The following is an 18,135-nucleotide window of genomic DNA, read 5'->3' as shown; positions in this document are numbered from 1 at the left end:
TACGGTATCATTTTCTGGGGGAACTCGGTAGACATCCAGAGTACATTTATCCTCCAAAAACGATGCTTACGTACAATATATCGCATGCACACTGAACAATCCTTACGTAATGTGTTTAGAGAAAAGCGGTTTCTTACTCTTACTGGAATATACATTCTAGAACTCTGCCTCTTTGTAAAAAATAATGACGCCTATTTTAGGAAAAAATCCTAGCAGAGAGATAATCTCAGAGAGCAGTACAGATTTAATCTTGTATGTCCAAAATCAAACAACTCAATGTTTTACAGAAATACATTCAATACTGCAATACGAGTTTTTAACGCCCTGCCAGTTGAAATAAAAATGTTAGAGGGAAATCGTTTTAAATTTAAATTAAAAAACTGGTTGATTGAAAATGTACTTATTTTACAATCTAAATGAGTTTTTTCTGGAATCACCAGTTTGTTAAGTACTTATAAGTTAGTCAGTAAGCTAGTATATTTAGTAGTTTTAAGATCATATTGTATGCTCGAAATGGGCAACTGTTGATTCGATATCTCCTGTATATGACATCTTATGTACACAGTTTACAATTAATAAATACTTTACTTTACTTTCAAATTCAAGATTGATGCCTAAATATATTTGTAACATCGACGCGCGCTAGCTACATACGACGGCGGCTACGGTGCATACTTAAATTACGTTCTAGAAGACAACCGAAATAAAGTAAAATAATTATGATAGTGTACATAGCACAGTGACAACACACCCGTCCTAAAATAGTAGCATTTCAGGTAAATTTACCTAACTGAAAGCCTATATTGAATTTGCTATTTCCATCCCAAATTCCCAGGGCATTTATGCGTGACAGCCATTAATTATAATTTACCCTTCACTACCTACGTAATTAACCATATTAAATTTGGAGTTCAACATTGCGCGGGCTATGCTCCCACAAACCCAAAAGAAAACAAACATTACACAATCGTCTATGGTTATTATGCAATGTTATTCCATGCAGTCGGGAAAACTAAGAACTAACGATATTATATACTAAAAATGTGACTTTAATGTTTGACGGTGGCGCCGCGGTTGAACTGCAAAACTATGTTTGCACAGCGTATGACGTCAACAAGATGGCGGCTCCATTGATAAAGTGTCATGGCGGCGGCGTTGGCGCGAAGGCGCAGGCCCGGGGGTTATACAGCCATTGATAGAGTGTAGGAATCGTTATTTAGTACGACACGACAACGACAATTTTTTTTGCGTGTGGGTAGTTGGGTACGTACATAACAGTATAATGCGAGATAAAATAGTAGAATTTTAATAAAATGGATCTAATAAAATTCTATATTAAGCCATTGCCAAGTTTAAGCATTTTACGTCAAAAATGTGACAGTTAGGAAGTGGCACCCTCAATAAGTTTCTACAAAATCTTGTCGGACTATAATCTGCTTAGGTTCTTAGGATTTTTGTTTAAAAAGTAGTTAAACAATCTGCTTACCGGGAGGCTCCATCCCCTAAATCACGGTCATTATGTAGGTACTTTAATTTAAAGAAATAAATAATTCTGTATATATGTTTTTTCAGAGTAAGTGTGATATTGCCTAGTATTCCGTGCGAGTCGGTAGTCGTTACGTATAAAGGCACTTTTACAAGAGCAGCCTATTTTCAAACAGTGCAATAAAAGCTATAGGCTCGGCTCAGATGCCGCCCCTGTCGCCGCCGGGTCGCACGCCAGCCAGTAACAAAACGCCGCGAAACAATTTCTAATTTGAATTTCGTACGAACAATTTCGAAACCGGTTTAAACTTCGAAGTAACCGGTTGAAGATTTTGAACGAGTGGTTGTGAATTGGTAAGTTTATTGTTTTGGATTTTTGTTTATTTTAATTAAGTTTTGAATTAAAATGCATTCATTACAACTGCCTATATACAATATAATTATATCAGTTAAAGATTTTTTTTTTATTTCTGTCATAATGATATGATAAATGGATGTGTGTACTGTGTGTACAAAATAATACAAATATTGAAGTAGCTTTATTTCTTAAAAAACTTTTTAATACTAACAATAGCAATTCTATTGTGCTGATGTCTCACTCTTCTATATGTGTCAGGCTGTCAGTTAAGTTGAACGTTTGAGACAATTTGAAGAGCGAGTAGACAATAGGGTATTATGATTCCATCATCCTCATGTCTTACGCTACAGTTCCCTTGACGACTGACGTATACGTGAGGATCGTTCAAACTACCAAGTGTTCAAAGCGTTGGTTGGATAGCACTTAAATTTATTTTTATAGCACTAAAATTAACAAGGTCAAAGTTATTCTGAAGATTTCGATCGCGGTGTCATGAACACGCTGAGTGTGTTCAATTTCTCGTTAATCTTATAAAATATACCTATTTGGTTGGATAATGGTGTATCATTACAATTGTTATTTTGGTACGCAAAGTTTAATTTCGTAGTCATCAATCTAATCTAATGTAAATATTAAAATTCTAATTTAGAATGTTATAGGTTGCCAGTTTTGGTATTCGAATGTGGTATTATTTTCTCCAATTCGTTGTGCTTGTGATGCATCAAATTTTGAAAAGAAGACCTTATGTAGTGTTTTCAGGTTTCCATTTCGGTTTTAAAAAATCGAGCACATATCGGAATTCACAAGCGCAGCGACGATTTTATGGCATGAGCGTAGCGTGCTACGTAGCGTAGACTGCTACGGCTAGGCGTTGTAGCTTTCACGTGTTTTATCAGTGAGCGGTTACACGGTTACAACCCGAGACTTTTCAGTTATATGTAGGTAAACTTTGTTATATTGCGATACAGCGGGGAAATGCCGCCAGCATCCTTGGTACAATGCCTCAGGGGCCTATTTTAGATTTAAGCTAGTTATTAATTTCGTTTAGTTGTACCACTGTATATATATTGTAGGTACGAGTAAATAAATGATTTATTTACCTAACTTTGAAATATTTGAATACTTACGGCATTATTTTTGTTGTAATTTCCCGACTGCATCATTAGATCATTTAATAGAATAAAATCCAGTTGAATAATGGGTGGCATAAATACGTACCCAAAATTGGCAAAATTAATTCACAATAAATTGTATCGAGGAATTCATGGGCGTATTAAACATTTAGGATTTAGAATAAGTTTGAGTAAAATTTTCATAAAAATATAACGACTAGGCAAAGTTGGGACGGGTGACAATAATATATGTATTTGTTTTGTAATTTTAATTAATTTTTACGCAGATCATTTTATTGTGAATGTAATGGATAATATACCCTGAGCTTAAAAGGTCAACACAAACCAAGCGCTTTTGTAGAGTAAGCCGTCTTTATCTGGTTTCTAACCAATTACCTCTAGGAATTAGGCATAGGACATTAGGTCGGGCTAACTAAGCTACCATGCCACTATTATACTAAAGTTAATGGAACATTTTCGTCCTTTTTGTACCCCTACAACAAAACGGGGGGGGGGGGGGGAGCGTCACCGGTATAACTAAAAATCAAAATATCCCATACCTTTCACAATATTTCTTTGATATTACGTATATAATAGTATTTAGGTAAGTATATGATTGATCACATGAGGTAAATTAAGTGCATAAATATACATAAACAACCGTATTACCGAAATTGAATTCCGGTTTATTTGTATTATAAATATACCGGTATTCGGTCCCTATTGCAGACGTTCTTTGTTTTTAATATGTACATATTTGGATGTTGATAACGAAACATACGTGAGCCCAAACATTTGCATTCAAGTAGAAGACGGTCCATGTTTTGGATAGTAAGATAGTTTTTTTCAAAATCGGTTAATAAACGACTAAAATGACTGACTTCCATACTGGAATAACTCAATTAAACCAAACAGTAAAGTAAGTATAATTCTCATTTTGAAGACAGTTAAAAAGATACGTACGTTTAATACATTTTTGTATTTGGCTTTAAAATTTGACATTATCTACGAAATTTAAAACGTGCTTCTAATTTGAAGGATTATATTTTAACACATTAAAGATCTTTTATAATGCAAACGGGACCAATTTAGTTAAAAAGGGCTTTATTTGATATAGGTATAGCAAATAAAGAAAAAATAGAGGGCTTACCTCATTTAAATATAAAACTCCTCTGGGATTAAGATCCCAGAAGGATTCTTGAAGGTGTATTTGACATATCAGATGATATAATATTAAAAAGCGTATTGGTTGATTGATGACGTGGCACTCAAAAGGCCCGCAACACCACAATAATAAATCGTTGATTGATTGTTATTAAAAATATTACTTCCTTCTTCGTGGCCGTGACCTCATGTCTGAGGGACGTGACTCGTATGGGTTATTCTTCCTACCACTGCTCTCCAGGCCTCTCGATCTTCGGCCATCTGCATCGTTGCCTAGAGCGAAGTCTGGGTAATATTTTGGACCACATCTGACCATCTACTGGGTGCACGCCCTCTACTCTTTCGTCCGTCGACACTCCCGGTAATAATACGCCTTTCTAGCGTGTCCGTGCCGCGTCTGACTGTGTGGCCGAAGAATTTGAGGACTCTTTGGGTACATATGGTGGATAGCCTTGTGGTGATATTGAGCACCTCTAAGATGAAAAGAAGATTAAAAGAGAAAAATATTACTACACACCTACATTATGGAGTAGTATGGAACCTTCGGTGCACGAGTCCCAGTTGTACTTATTTGGTCAAATTATTGCAAACTGAATTATGCGTCTTTGATATATATTTTTTTAACTCTATTGCACAAATTTACACAAAAAAACGGACTTAACGCCTTGAGGCATTCTCTACCAGTCAACCATTGGGCTAAACAGAGACAGTTAATCCATTGCCATGTTACATCACGTTGTCCTATTAGTTGCATTTTGGCTAAAGAAGTGTCACTTCATTTGGCCGATTTATTTAATTTAACTATTATCTAGTATTATTAATAGAGTTAGACCGTAAAAAGTCTGCAGCGATTTTGATAGCCCACGCAGTGCAAGTGTCATTTTAAACGTCAAACTTCTATGAAATTATGACGTATAAATAACACTTACACTGCGTGGGCTATCAAACCCGCTGCAGAATTTTATTGGTGCGACTATATTTCAGTTTTATATGAAAGCTCTACCAACTCTAAAATTCCGTCAAATTCCTACTTTACCTTTTATTTTTAAACCTTTCTGGAAAATGTAAAAAGGATAGTCCTCACATTTTTCCGGACGGTTTTAATAATGGATATTTTCCGTCTGGAGCGTGGGTGTTCATTGAAAATGTAGTAACCGGTTTAATATGGTTACCCAATATTTGCTAGCGTGGGTTGAATGTGGATGTTCAGTTGCTCGCTTCAAGTTATACACGCCCCCATAACTCTAAACGCGTTTCAGTTGAAAAAGTTGTCGTGTATTGATATTAGATTGGAAGAGGAACTGTACTGCCAATTCTGTTTTTATGCTATATTAGTAGATATAAAGTGAGATTCCAATTACAAGTGAAAAGCTGTTACATGTTAGGTACCGTTATAGATTATTGATATAAAAAATACTTATGTTAAATTTTATTCCATAAGCGTAAGTTTATAATATAACACTAGCCGATATTAAAAATTATTTCCTTTATGTGCTATAAGCTATTTTATAACACAGGTAAAGTTACGAAATCATAACAGTTTTTACATACTTATTTTAACCGGTTATAACCTGCATACCTATTCATTAAACCGGTTATTATCCCTATATCGGTCCCGCTTCCTATAGGCCAACATAACTGCAAGTGTAACTCACTGAAAATTAGATTATCATTAAATATGAATTCGATACTTTATTGACACGTGATTTAAATCAGATTAAGAGGCAGAGAATCCAGGCCCTAGTTTGTTGCGGATAATATTTGACGTCGCGTGGGCCGAATGTTGATGTTTCAGTTCAGTTGTTAGCTTCAAGCTATACTCGGCCATATTGCGAAGTGGCAGACCCGAAATAGAAATTCAATATCAATAAGAACTGAGCAAATAAACAACTCAATTTAACTCGCTGCCCTTTTTATTTTTAAATAAGTACTTAAAATAGAACTCGGCGCGTCGGGTAACTTTAGTAGTTCTAAGTAATGTACTTAATTATAACACTAATAATTTAGCACAATAATTCTCTAATTTATCATAATTTTTTTGTAATTTATAATGATTCAGCGTAAATTATATTTGAGTTTTTATTTTTAATAATACCTAAAATAAATGTTAGCAGTGATAGGGTCACTTGCACCATCTCACTAACCCGGGGTTAACCGCTTAAATAAATCTGGAGTTACTATGGTTACCAGTAAAATTTGGCACTAGGTAACGGTTTAACCGGTTAACCCCGGGTTAGTGGAATGGTGCAAGTGGGCCATAGTGTACTAAATAGTGCCCACTGGCTTTTGAGAGTTTTGAGGGCGACTACTGTCCATTGAGAATGTAGAAAATTAGACTAACGAAGTTAAGTTATTACAAGTTGGCGAGTGTGGGACGAGTGTTGATGCTAACAGCTATTCTCATCGCAAACCATTGCTGGAAACTCAACAGAATTGTTAAGGAATTTGAAGACAGAGTTTGTGAAACTATTAACTTATTGCCCGCCACCCAATGCTATTATATGACAACGCGAAGTTTAAAATTCACTCTATGCATTCCGATACAATTTTCTATAGCTAGTTATTAAAAATAGTCATGGCGGTTGCGAGGTTATGACAGTTTTTTTGCCGCAATATACCGTACCTAAACTTTGATTACCTCGGTAGAGCGGTCTTCCAAAGCCGCGAGTTTGAATCTCGCGTGATGCGGTAAAAATACCATTTTTATTTTACATTATTTATCGTAGAAACTCGTAGAAGGGATTTTGGTACGTCACATGATCATAAGATCCACTAAAAGTAGGTACTTAATCCGTCAAGCACTATTGTACTGGCTTTGTCCAACCGATCAACTCGCAAGCAATTTGAATGACACTCTTGTCCAAATCCACTCATGCAAATGTGAGTGGGAGCCGTTATGCCAAAATCGGCCTACGAGTATATCACTACCGTAAAATGGGGTGAGTTGTGTGAAATTTGACTTTCAAACCTCGATAAAAATTTATTTTTACATGTGAAAACTGAATGGTGTATATAATAAGTGGTTCGGACGTTTGTATTTTATTTTGGGTAGTTCCATTTCATAACTTTGACGATAAAGAAGAAAACCCACCTCACCCCATAGTGCCTCGTATTTGGGGTGAGAGGGTTTTTCATACAAAGGTGATTTTGGAAAATTGTTGGATCAATTTTTTTTTATTATGCGTATTACTATAGCCCCATTTTAAATTGGAATACATTATTTTTGCAGCAGTAGCCTTAAAATCCCTACTCACCCCCCTCTCAAACCTTCTCTCCCCATTCATAACCCAACTCTCCCCGCGAAACCTACTCACCCCGTTTTACGGTATGTGTTCTATATCATTCTGTGACCTTTTGGTTTAACACGGCTTAACAACCACTGCGCACCAGAGAACAGCGATTAGCGAGCATTTGAACTTTACAGTCAGTTAGCTTGATTTGTGAGTTATGTTGTTGTTAAAAAATACGAGTAGGTACGGTGATTTATATGTCTACGGCTTTAAGCCTGAGTCGAATTATAAAAACTTTTTGGCATAAGGTATTGACATAATGTGCCCACGTCGAATACTAGTGCAGCGTCGAGCACTAGTACTTCTACCTTACAACTTACATTTTAGATAAATAAATAAAATAAAAAATAAAATAAAAAAATAAAATAAAAAAGCCTCTTTATTTCCTTAATTTTACATACATGCATCATTCCATAATCATAGTTTGTATAATAATATTAAGTAATATGAATAAACATGTCACACTAAAATACATAATTCATTTCATTTTTTTTTCATTAAAATATTATTATGAATAAGTTGATGTGATTACATATATATTTAATTTATTTATTTATTTTTGTTTTAAGGACCTCTTATCCTCTTAACGAGTAAAGGCCTCCTCCAAATTTTTCCATGCCTCTCGGTCGTTTGCCTTTTTCGTCCAGTCTTTGCCTGCTACTTTGCAAATCTCGTCGCTCCATCGTTGTTTTGGTCTCCCTTGACCTCTGTTATTGATAGGTCCTGCCCAGGTTGTTATTTTCCTAGTCCATTTTTTACTGTTCATTCGTTTATATGGCCAGCCCACTTCCATTTGAGCTTTTTACAATGAGCTAAAGCATCTATCACGTTTGTCTTTCGTCTTATTTTTGTATTTCTTATCCTATCTTTTAGTTTTAGGTTGAGTGTACTCCGTTCCATTGCCCTTTGGCATACTTGTATTTTATTTTTTGTATCATTGTCAAAAATCCATGTTTGGCAGCCGTAGGTAAGACATGGAAGCAAACAGGTATCTAGGACTTTTTTCTTGAGTTTCATTGGTAAGTTTGATTTTAATATATCTTTGTTGCTCCAGTATTTGTTCCACGTTATGTTTATACGTCGGTTTATCTCGTCTTGGCGTCTGCATTTATCAAAGGAGACTTGTTGGCCTAAATATATATATTTATTCACGTATTCTAGACATGTGTTGCTCACTTTGATGGGCCGTTCAAAGGAGTTGGTCATGATCTTAGTTTTGGTAGAGTTTAAATATCATATATAATATTTTAGATAACTATTAACATTATTTTTCACGCATTAATGCTGCTGAGCTTACAATTAATATCACAGATAAAAAATGTAAACCAAAAATCCTTCCGTTTGAATGAAGACTTTTTGTGTATTTGCTATCGGGCGTGTGACAAATTGGTTTTACCTTCGTCGTTTGAAGCAAAAATCTTTTATTTCTCTGCCTCATATAAACAGCTATCTGCATTACAAATTTAAACTTAGCTCAAAGAGTTAAGGTTCAAATTTGTCTGTATAAAGCCGACGATTATTTACTAAATTTGAACCACGGCCTACGTCAGAGCTAGGGGTTTCGCTCATCAGTCTCGAGAAGGGCTGTTTGCTCGCCGCGTTTGCACTCAAGCTCGACCTTGGCCATGACTGGTGACAACCCTATACCTACGTAAAGCATTCAACTCATTTATTATTGAAGAGCCGTCCATTGAAAGAGTAGATATTTTATAATAGTAACCTGGTATGATTTATTGCTAAATACCACTGTATTATCAAATTTAGGTCGCTATACCTAAATATTTACAAGTAATATAGGTACACATTACAAATATTGTGTATAAAATATTCATATTCATAGATTTTTCTGCTGCCTTATTGTATATATAGATATACAATATAGTATAGGTACAGTTTTCTGGTTCTCTCCAGACTATTATGATTCTATTCTATTTCTACAAAAGCCTTAAAATTCTTTTACGTAAGTATTAAGGATATTGATTACTTATTACCTACACGTAAAAAATCTGATATGAATTCGCTCAAAAACTACAGTTTAAGAGTACCAAGTTGATATCACACCAGGAGTTACATTTTACATCTACTATTAGCGCTGGAAGTCGCCAGCATCAAGCTGAGATGAGAACATTGTAACTGAACTTCCTATGTTTTTCTGTTTTGTATAGGGGAAGTACGGACAAAATGACAGGGTGTTTTGATTTTGAATCATATTTCTTTATTTATTGTAACTATAATCAGTCTCATACATTGAAACTCATCTTAGGTTCATTGACTACTAGTAATACAGTCTTTTAATTGAATAGGAACTATATCAAAATAAATATTAAGAAATAAATAGACGAGTCAAAAAAACCATTTTGTCCATATAGTATGGACAAAATGACACACTAAATATGGGTATAATGACATACTAAAAATTCAGGAACAAAGCTCGCAAATAAATATTTTAGACTTCTTTGAGACATCAGCACAAGAAGCGTGAGCCCAACGAAAACAACTCATGCATCTTAACCAGCTTACTCCCGGTTTAGACCGCTAATAAAGATCATTGCAATAAATGCAGAGGGCGTTTTCTTCATCCTCGTTTTCGGCGGCAAATTCCTCATTATTGGAGCTGGAATCGATAGTTTGAGCAAATTGACGCTCCCGCGGCATCTCTCCTAGAGAGTAACAATCAAAAGTAAATAATCGAAACATTACGGACAAAACGACACACGTCACGGACAAATGACAAACACTATGTCGTTTTGTCCAGCGTATAGGCATGTCATTTTGCCCAAATGTACACAACAAACATTAAAAATCATATTTAATTAAATCGTTTGAAAATTGTATTAATACTAACTCAATTCACAAGTTTATACATACGTCTTCAATTTTAGTAAATATAATATACAAATATAACACAAAACTCACCAAAAATCCAAAGAAATCATTAAATAAAATATTTTTTTGTGGACAGGAAACACGTTCTCACTCGTTACTTCAAAAAAACTAACCCAATGGTGCTGGGTTTCTCGCAGGATTGTAAAAATGGCCGCCGTCACGTGTTGTTATGTTCCTGACCTCGCTATAGCCCGCCAAATTCGAAATAAACCCGCTATGTCGTTTTGTCCGTATATGCCATTTTGTCCGTATTTCCCCTAATTTTATTGTGTTTGTTCTTACGAATAAATTATTTATATTCTATTCTGTTCTATTATAGTAACGTGTATTATTCGCTTTTTTATTAAGATGTGCAGCTCTAGAATTTAGGCGGCAAAGAGAGCATAAACATACGAGTATGCCGACGCTCCTGAACCAACGCCGCGTTGTCCCAAGGCGTCGCGACGCAGTTTCTTAAGGCTGGCGTCCACTAGACTCGCCGAGGCGAATCGAATCGAATCGCAATAATTCGCCTCCTATATTTTCTATGCAACTGCGTCCATTGACGAATAGCCGCGGCGCGCCGATTCGACTCTCCGCGCGTATTGCTCGTCAGGCGAATTTCTGCGGCTACGCGTTTCGACTCGACTCGGCGAGTCTAGTGGACGCCAGCCTTTAGGATCCCCTCTTTATAGAATTCTCTCGTCCCTTACACCGCAAGGTACGACACACCTTTGATCCTTTGTACCGAATCACTCGATCTCGCTAAAAGCTCTTCAAGGCCAATCGGAGAGAGGGAAGCGTGGATATTTGTCAAGGTAAAGTGTCAAACAAGCTTAGAATTTCTCGGTTTGATAAAAGCCTCAAAATTTCTTTAAGGAAAAATGTTTCCTACACTCTCTTTTTATCACTTTTTAATACCAAAAACAAGCGCTCGGCCCGTCGGAGGAAGTGATTAAATTCTAAAAAGACTTAGTACTTACTGCATGCGAAATTGCGAATATACAAAAGTTAATATCTATTTAAGAAAAAGTAATTTAATTTATTTTTTAAATTATCCCTAATTTATGAAGCTATAGTTTCAAATATGTAAATTTGTTTTAGTTTGTCAAGTGTCCAGTAGACATTAAGCTAGAGAATACTGTAGGTACCTACAGCTGTGGAAGGGCGGTCTCTTGACGGTTGTTGAGACTGTAGAGCGCCTCTAAGTGTTGACGCGCGATTTAAATGCCTGAAGGTGACAGTCCATTTCCAACGACAGCTGCAATACTGTTCATTTTACTATGGAAATTGACAATAACAGCGACGCGTTCAGTACCAGTCGTGCAGCTGCGGTCAGAAATGGAATGTTACCATAATGAGAAAGTGGTATATGTAATTAGAGACCCCTAGTGGCGGATTTGCCCTAAGACCAAGTAGGCCCGGGCCTAAAGCGGCAAGTTTTTTGGGGGCGGTAAATTGTGACAAAAAATTCGCTGATGATAGCAAGAAATAACTCAAAATATAGTCAATATGATGGGTGCTGAGAAAGGGGCGGCTACAGGGCCTAAGAAGGTAAATCCGCCAGTATAGACCCCATTGCCCTTGCAACGCCAACTACTTTTAACCAACGCCACAAAACCCAAACCCTTAAATGCGTCATGATTAATCGTGCACATAGCACCGCATACTTTTGGCGTGCACTGTTAAAATAAGGTAAGTAAGGTTAGTTTTGCCAGTTTTGTATTTTTGAAACTTTTACAAAATATCCGAATGTTACGTATAACAGCTCCAAATTGGACACCTAAATAAATCCATTCCCATTTGTGAGGTTGTTATGTGCGTAGCATTTTTGATATAACAAATTATATAACAATTTTAATTAAAATATTGATTAGGCGAACTTGTTCGTCATTGCTTACCGAACGGAATGGCGTAGGGGTCTTTTAATGGGCTGTATAAATTACAGGTTAATTGAAAATTTTCTATAATTAGGTTATAATTAGTGAACATCCAAACAAAGGGATGTGTGATGGATTAAACGAATTTTACACTTGTACATAATGAATTAATTGATCAAAGTGCTCACAAATATCTGAACAAAGCCCATATACAAAGCCTGATGTATTGTCAAGACTTACCCCCTTGTTCATAAAATTTTAAATTAAATATTTAGTTAATTTATGTTTTAACTTTTTCTTACATATATATAAGTGACGAATGAGTTTTCCCTAATAATTGCTCGGAGCAATGCTGAGCCGAGCTGTCGAGTGTGGCCAAAGTTAGAAGTTTCGCACCCCTAACTTAATCTAACTGCTGTATAGGTACTCACGTAGCGCAGTTTTCATATAAGCGACCCGTATGCTTCGCTTTGGTTCTCATAGATTACACAAGCCAACATTTCAGATTACAATAAAATGTGGCATTATCTACACTAATCCTCAAAAGACAGGCCCCAATGAACGAGTCGGCGTATTTTATGAACGGAGGTGGGGCTTGAATAAATCACATTAATGTATTCAGATCGATATCCTTCGCGCCGGATTGGGCTAAAAATATCTTCACGAAGAATATAATTATTTTGACAAAGGAATTGGTGGAATAAAGATATTTGTTATGACGGATGTCGGTCACCAAATAGGCAGCTGCTTTGGGTTGAACATGAGAGCTTTCATACTTTGAAAATGTTGATGAATAAATTTAAATCCGACACATTATTGAATGCCCACTGTATATCCCACTTTACAATAATATTGTAACATGGGGTAAGTGGGGGTACAAATGTGACTATGTAAATAACCAATCCAAATAATACATATTACTATTTGGTTACGTATAAAGCAAACGTTATATTATGTTGCAAATAATCTTAGAGATCTGCTATTGCTATTATTTAGGTTTGAGTAAAATATGATAGGTACATTTAGGCATTCATGCCACTTACAAACTGTGAAAGTCAAAAGTAGGATCCCAACTCTTTATTCTACAATATGCACAAATTCAATTCAATTTGCATCTTTGAAAGTCAAAAAGTCGACGCCGTTCTGATGTATCATTTAAGGCACACATTTTACTTTTTTAATACCTCATTGTTTTGTGAAAATGTTTACATACTTTACTAAAAGTCTCTAAACAAAACCGAACTCCGGCAACCCTTCTCACGCCCAACATTGGCACTGGAAATGTAAAAAGTTAACAGATTTGCAATTAAAACTTGAAGCTTGGTTGGAGGTAATAAAGCCCAGGGGACGACTACCTGCAATACCTCTCCGTTTGAGTTAAACATCGTTTAATATAAAATTAGAAACTGGTCTAATTCGAGAAATTTACGTTTCCAACTGTTTTCCCCATTTTCCTTTCTGGATGGGAAATATTTAAACACAATTTGATGTATATTATGACGTTAGAAATACTATGCAGTTAAACTAACAAAATGTGAAAATTGTCGAAATCATATGTACTTGCGATTGAAACTTTCGGTCCGTGGTCGTCAGACACCAAAAAACTAGCAAAGGGACCCACAGATTACCCGTTCGCTGGACGATATCAGCCTGCCAGTTGTTCGTTTGCGTTTAACCAGGCCTATGGAACTCTCCGCGCGAGCTCGGATTTATACCTACGAATCTGCTCCCGTTCACGGTAGATAGGCAAGCCAGTTGGTTACCACTCGCGCTCATGTACGCACGTCACCGCGCGCCGCACTGTCAATTTTTACGATAGTTACAAGCTACGTAGTAGGTGCCTACCTACTATTGAATTTTTCTTTAATTAAACATGTAGTGTTTATTATGTATGACAAATGTATAGTTTTAGATATCTATTTGAAATAGGTAGCAAATTTTTAATTGATTTTGGTAAATGTTTATTTTAACGACAGTAAGTTAACTTTACACCGGAAAGTGCCTACTCATTTTTGCTCTGGTTAACTTATAATTAATTACCTGTATTAATGGGGTTTCTATTATTTTATATTATAACATTAATCTCTATCTGGTTTTAAATTACACGAAGTTTTAAAACTAATTCTTGCTGGGATTTTTGCGCGGCTTATAAAACAGCGTAAACACTGCGGTTACTGCAGGGACATGACCTTTTAAAAAGACTATTTCGCAAACACTAACGCATAATTGGAATATTAGGTATAATTTAAGATTTAGCTTTCCTTTTATTTCACTCCACTGTTTACGTAGGTATTTATTTATCATTTCTAAGCGTCAGCAACCCTAGCGTTGTGCCGGTGCGCGCGGTGCGGGGAGCGGCGCGCTGAAGGTCACTCCATTGTATTTTTGTGTAGGTATCAAAACGGTAGGTATTTGCGTTTTGTTTGAGAGATAAGTATCTGTTCGTAAGAACTATTATATAATCTGTGGTTTAACTCACAGGCTGATATCGTCCGACGAACTGGTAATCTGTGGGCCCCTTAAAAGAAATTTCTACCAAACTAGTCTGGGTGTCAGGCAACCTACGAGCTGGCGCATTTTTTCACAAAAACTCAACCTCACTGTATAAACGGGGAACGCGGCCAGTGCCTGGGAACAATGCCACAGGCTAATTTAGGTTTAGACTTATGATAATTCCCTAATTGTGCAATAAAATAAAACCATATGGAGCAAAATTTATAGCATCTGCACCTGCTTCTTTTGCGTATACGTACGAAGAAAATATATAACAAGAAATTGAAATGATTCAGCTCGGGGCTCGGTGAAATTGGGATACTAAAACGGTCGTAAAGCACGTATCTCGATTGAAATCATATGTTCACAAAAACAAAATGTGGAACATTTATGCAAGTAGAGAGAGTAAACAGACTGATATCGGGACCCGACATATGAAACTTACTCGAATCGAACACGACGATACCGTCAAATGGTTGGTTTCAAATATATCATGAAATCATGATCTTACCGATAAAATATTTACTCGAAAATATATAGCGACACTCTTGTCCAATTCTTGGAAGTAGAGACAAGTGAAAATGAATTTTGATTTCTTTGAAAGAGAGTTCATAATCAAATGACTGTAAGAGTTGGTATAAAAAAGGAAAACCTCCTAGTATTCGGTAGAACACATGTGTGTGTGTGAAACGAGCGTCCCTCGGGTAGTGCGTGACCTTAGACACGCCACTTTTTGTTTGTTCTTGCTTGTTGCGTATCAAATTTTGTGTAACCTTGCGGTCTATTCGACATGCTCGCAAAGGCATCTTTATTTTATATCCAATAAAGTGAGAGCAGAGTTGAATTATATAGAAAAACACGAATAGGCTTTTTGCAAATAACCTGAAAGTAATCTATCTATTCTTTCTTACACGTGCAACAGTTTATCGTACCTTTCGTCATTCATTTTTGCGGTTTTCGACAGCGCATCATCTATATTCTAACCAAAAATCATGTCACTTTTAAAAGCTGGATGGGTATTTGTGTAAAAATGTATACCGGCTCTACACACTAGCCGAGTGATCCCGAGACAGGCCGAGAACGAGTGTGTACATACATACCGCTCCCTTCCCATCTCGCTTTTTCTCGTTTCGCCCTTATCTCGCCGAAACTCCCGACGAGTGTACAGCTGGCATTAAAGTAGGTAATAGGCTAACAGAAGTAAAATTGAACTATATACAGCCTGTAACTTTTTTTGACATTCAAATCAACTAGAAATTAAACTATGATGATATAAACTAGTTATGACACTAACAGAACTATTCGAGTTAGTTACTGAAAATACGTGCGCAACACTTCAGTATACTGAGCTACTTAGAGCTAACTCAGTGAAAGAAAAGGTTTATTATAGTTGGTCAAACCAAATTTGTCAGTAAATGATAACAAAAAAACTATACTAATCCTTTTGGGTGCTAGTACTAGTGTAGACAAATATACCTAGTATGATTCTCTCTGTCTATGTTTGAAATGAGACAGCCCTTTGACAAACTATATTTGAAAATCGAACTCTTTATAAATGTTTTGAGATCCAATTTATTTGGGTGTGACGTTTATTTTAGGAATGGTGGCAGTTTGAAAGTCGAGAAATTTTTCGTGCAAGACTTTTATAATACCTATATTAGGTTCTTTCAATGTGTCCTCAGTCGACAACAAGGTTATAGCCCAATTCGACTGTTTGTGGTAGGTTTTACGGCCCCTCTCCAAACTAAAATCGTAGCTGTGTGCTCAATAATAAGTTAGAAAAAAGTCGCATATTAGCAAATTCAGACCTTAAATAAGTATCCAAATACACAAATGTTTACGTTAAAAAACATGAATCTAATAACAGTAATAACACACACAACCGCGACGCGATACAAGGCCCAAAATTTCGTTCGTAGGTACAAAATGTACCTAAGGAAAAATGGGTCGTATAATTTTCACGATGATCCTTCCTATCGTAAAGAAAAATTGTATGCATTGTCATTATTGTCAGAAAAACTCAAGGAATTTTAAAAGAAAATGTTACATAACCTACCTACTATTGTTTTTAAAATTAAATGCACTTTCAGTATGACCTAAGTAGTATTGCATGGAAATTTAAAAACAGCATGAATTAACTACTTATGGTAACATTCCATTTCTAACCGCAGCTGCACTACCGGTACTGAACGCGTCGCTGTCATTGTCAATTTCCATAGTAAAATGAACAGTATTGCAGCTGTCGTTGGAAATGGACTGTCACCTTAATTTACGTCTTATTCTGTCATTTTGACTTATGTATTTGTAAGAAAGATTTCAGGGGCCCACTGATTAACAGTCCGCCGGACGGTATCGGCCTGTTACTTGTTCGTAACTGTCAAAATTTTGTTCTAACTGACAGGCCGATACCGTCCGGCGGACTGTTAATCAGTGGACCACTTTATGGAAAAGGGATAATTAATTATTAATCTTAGCTAAAATTGGCAGGCAAGTGATCCCTTATTAATGAGCGAATCAGTAAATCAGATTACTCAGAAAACCGATATCAGAAGGAGTCAATCGCATATTCATCAGGTTCCCCGTAGCTTCTAATCTCTTATGTGTGCAGAAATAGGCTTCTATTTTCTAAGAACTACGGCAGATGTTATACAACATAATATCATACGTGAGGCATCTAATGTAAGAGATACCTAATGATGCTATGATATCCTTAATTTATTAGGTTTTTCTTGTCGTTTAAAATTGTTAATTTTCGATGTGCACAGCGTATGCCCCAAATTGTGGACTATAGTTACTTGATTTTATCACAACACAATTAAGAGCCCTTCAACGTGCACACTAGCGCCACAGCTAAATAATCGTGATTATTTAAATTTAACGAAAGATATTGAAAAAAGGGGGCCGCTACGTACTGTATTGTGTATTTAAGTACCTTGTGAATACATCAAACTAGTTTTTATACTGCTGGTTTCGCCAATCTAGGAACTCAAAAAAAAACGGCTGTTTTAACTTTGGACGCATAGATTGACGATTCCAGCAACATAAAAACTAGTCTGATGTATTCAAAAGTTACTTAAATACACAATACAGTCCGTAGCGGCCCCCTTTTTAGGGTTCCGTAGCCAAATGGCAAAAAAACGGAACCCTTATAGATTCGTCATGTCTGTCTGTCTGTCTGTCTGTCTGTTCGTCCGTATGTCACAGCCACTTTTTTCCGAAAGTATAAGCACTATACTGTTGAAACTTGGTGAGTAGATGTATTCTGTGAACCGCATTAAGATTTTCATACAAAAATAGAAAAAAAAACATAAATTTTTAGGGTTCCCCATACATAGAACTGAAACCCAAAATTTTCTTTTTCATCAAACCCATACGTGTGGGGTATCTTTGGATAGGTCTTCAAAAATGATATTGAGGTTTCTAATATCATTTTCTTCTAAACTGAATAGTTTGCGCGAGAGACACTTCCAAAGTGGTAAAATGTGTGT

At 36.1% G+C, this 18,135-nt stretch overlaps 1 protein-coding gene and 1 long non-coding RNA gene across 2 annotated transcripts in view; one reads left to right on the top strand and one right to left on the bottom strand.

Moving 5' to 3' along the window:
- Nucleotides 1-18,135, bottom strand: part of LOC134668174 (uncharacterized) — a 764,384-nt gene that overhangs the window by 537,862 nt on the left and 208,387 nt on the right. The gene's annotated exons all lie outside the window — the stretch shown is intronic.
- LOC134668103 (potassium channel subfamily K member 6-like) overlaps nucleotides 1,705-18,135 on the top strand; it is a 117,269-nt gene continuing 100,838 nt past the window's right edge. The window contains exon 1 of the mRNA XM_063525597.1: nucleotides 1,705-1,839. The gene's annotated coding sequence lies outside the window, so the exon portion shown is untranslated. The remainder of the gene's footprint in view (nucleotides 1,840-18,135) is intronic.

This window comes from Cydia fagiglandana, chromosome 10, assembly GCF_963556715.1.
Source record: "Cydia fagiglandana chromosome 10, ilCydFagi1.1, whole genome shotgun sequence".
NCBI lineage: Eukaryota > Metazoa > Arthropoda > Insecta > Lepidoptera > Tortricidae > Cydia > Cydia fagiglandana.
The sequence above is the reverse complement of the archived record's forward strand: the minus strand, read 5'-3'. Positions and strand labels throughout refer to the sequence as shown.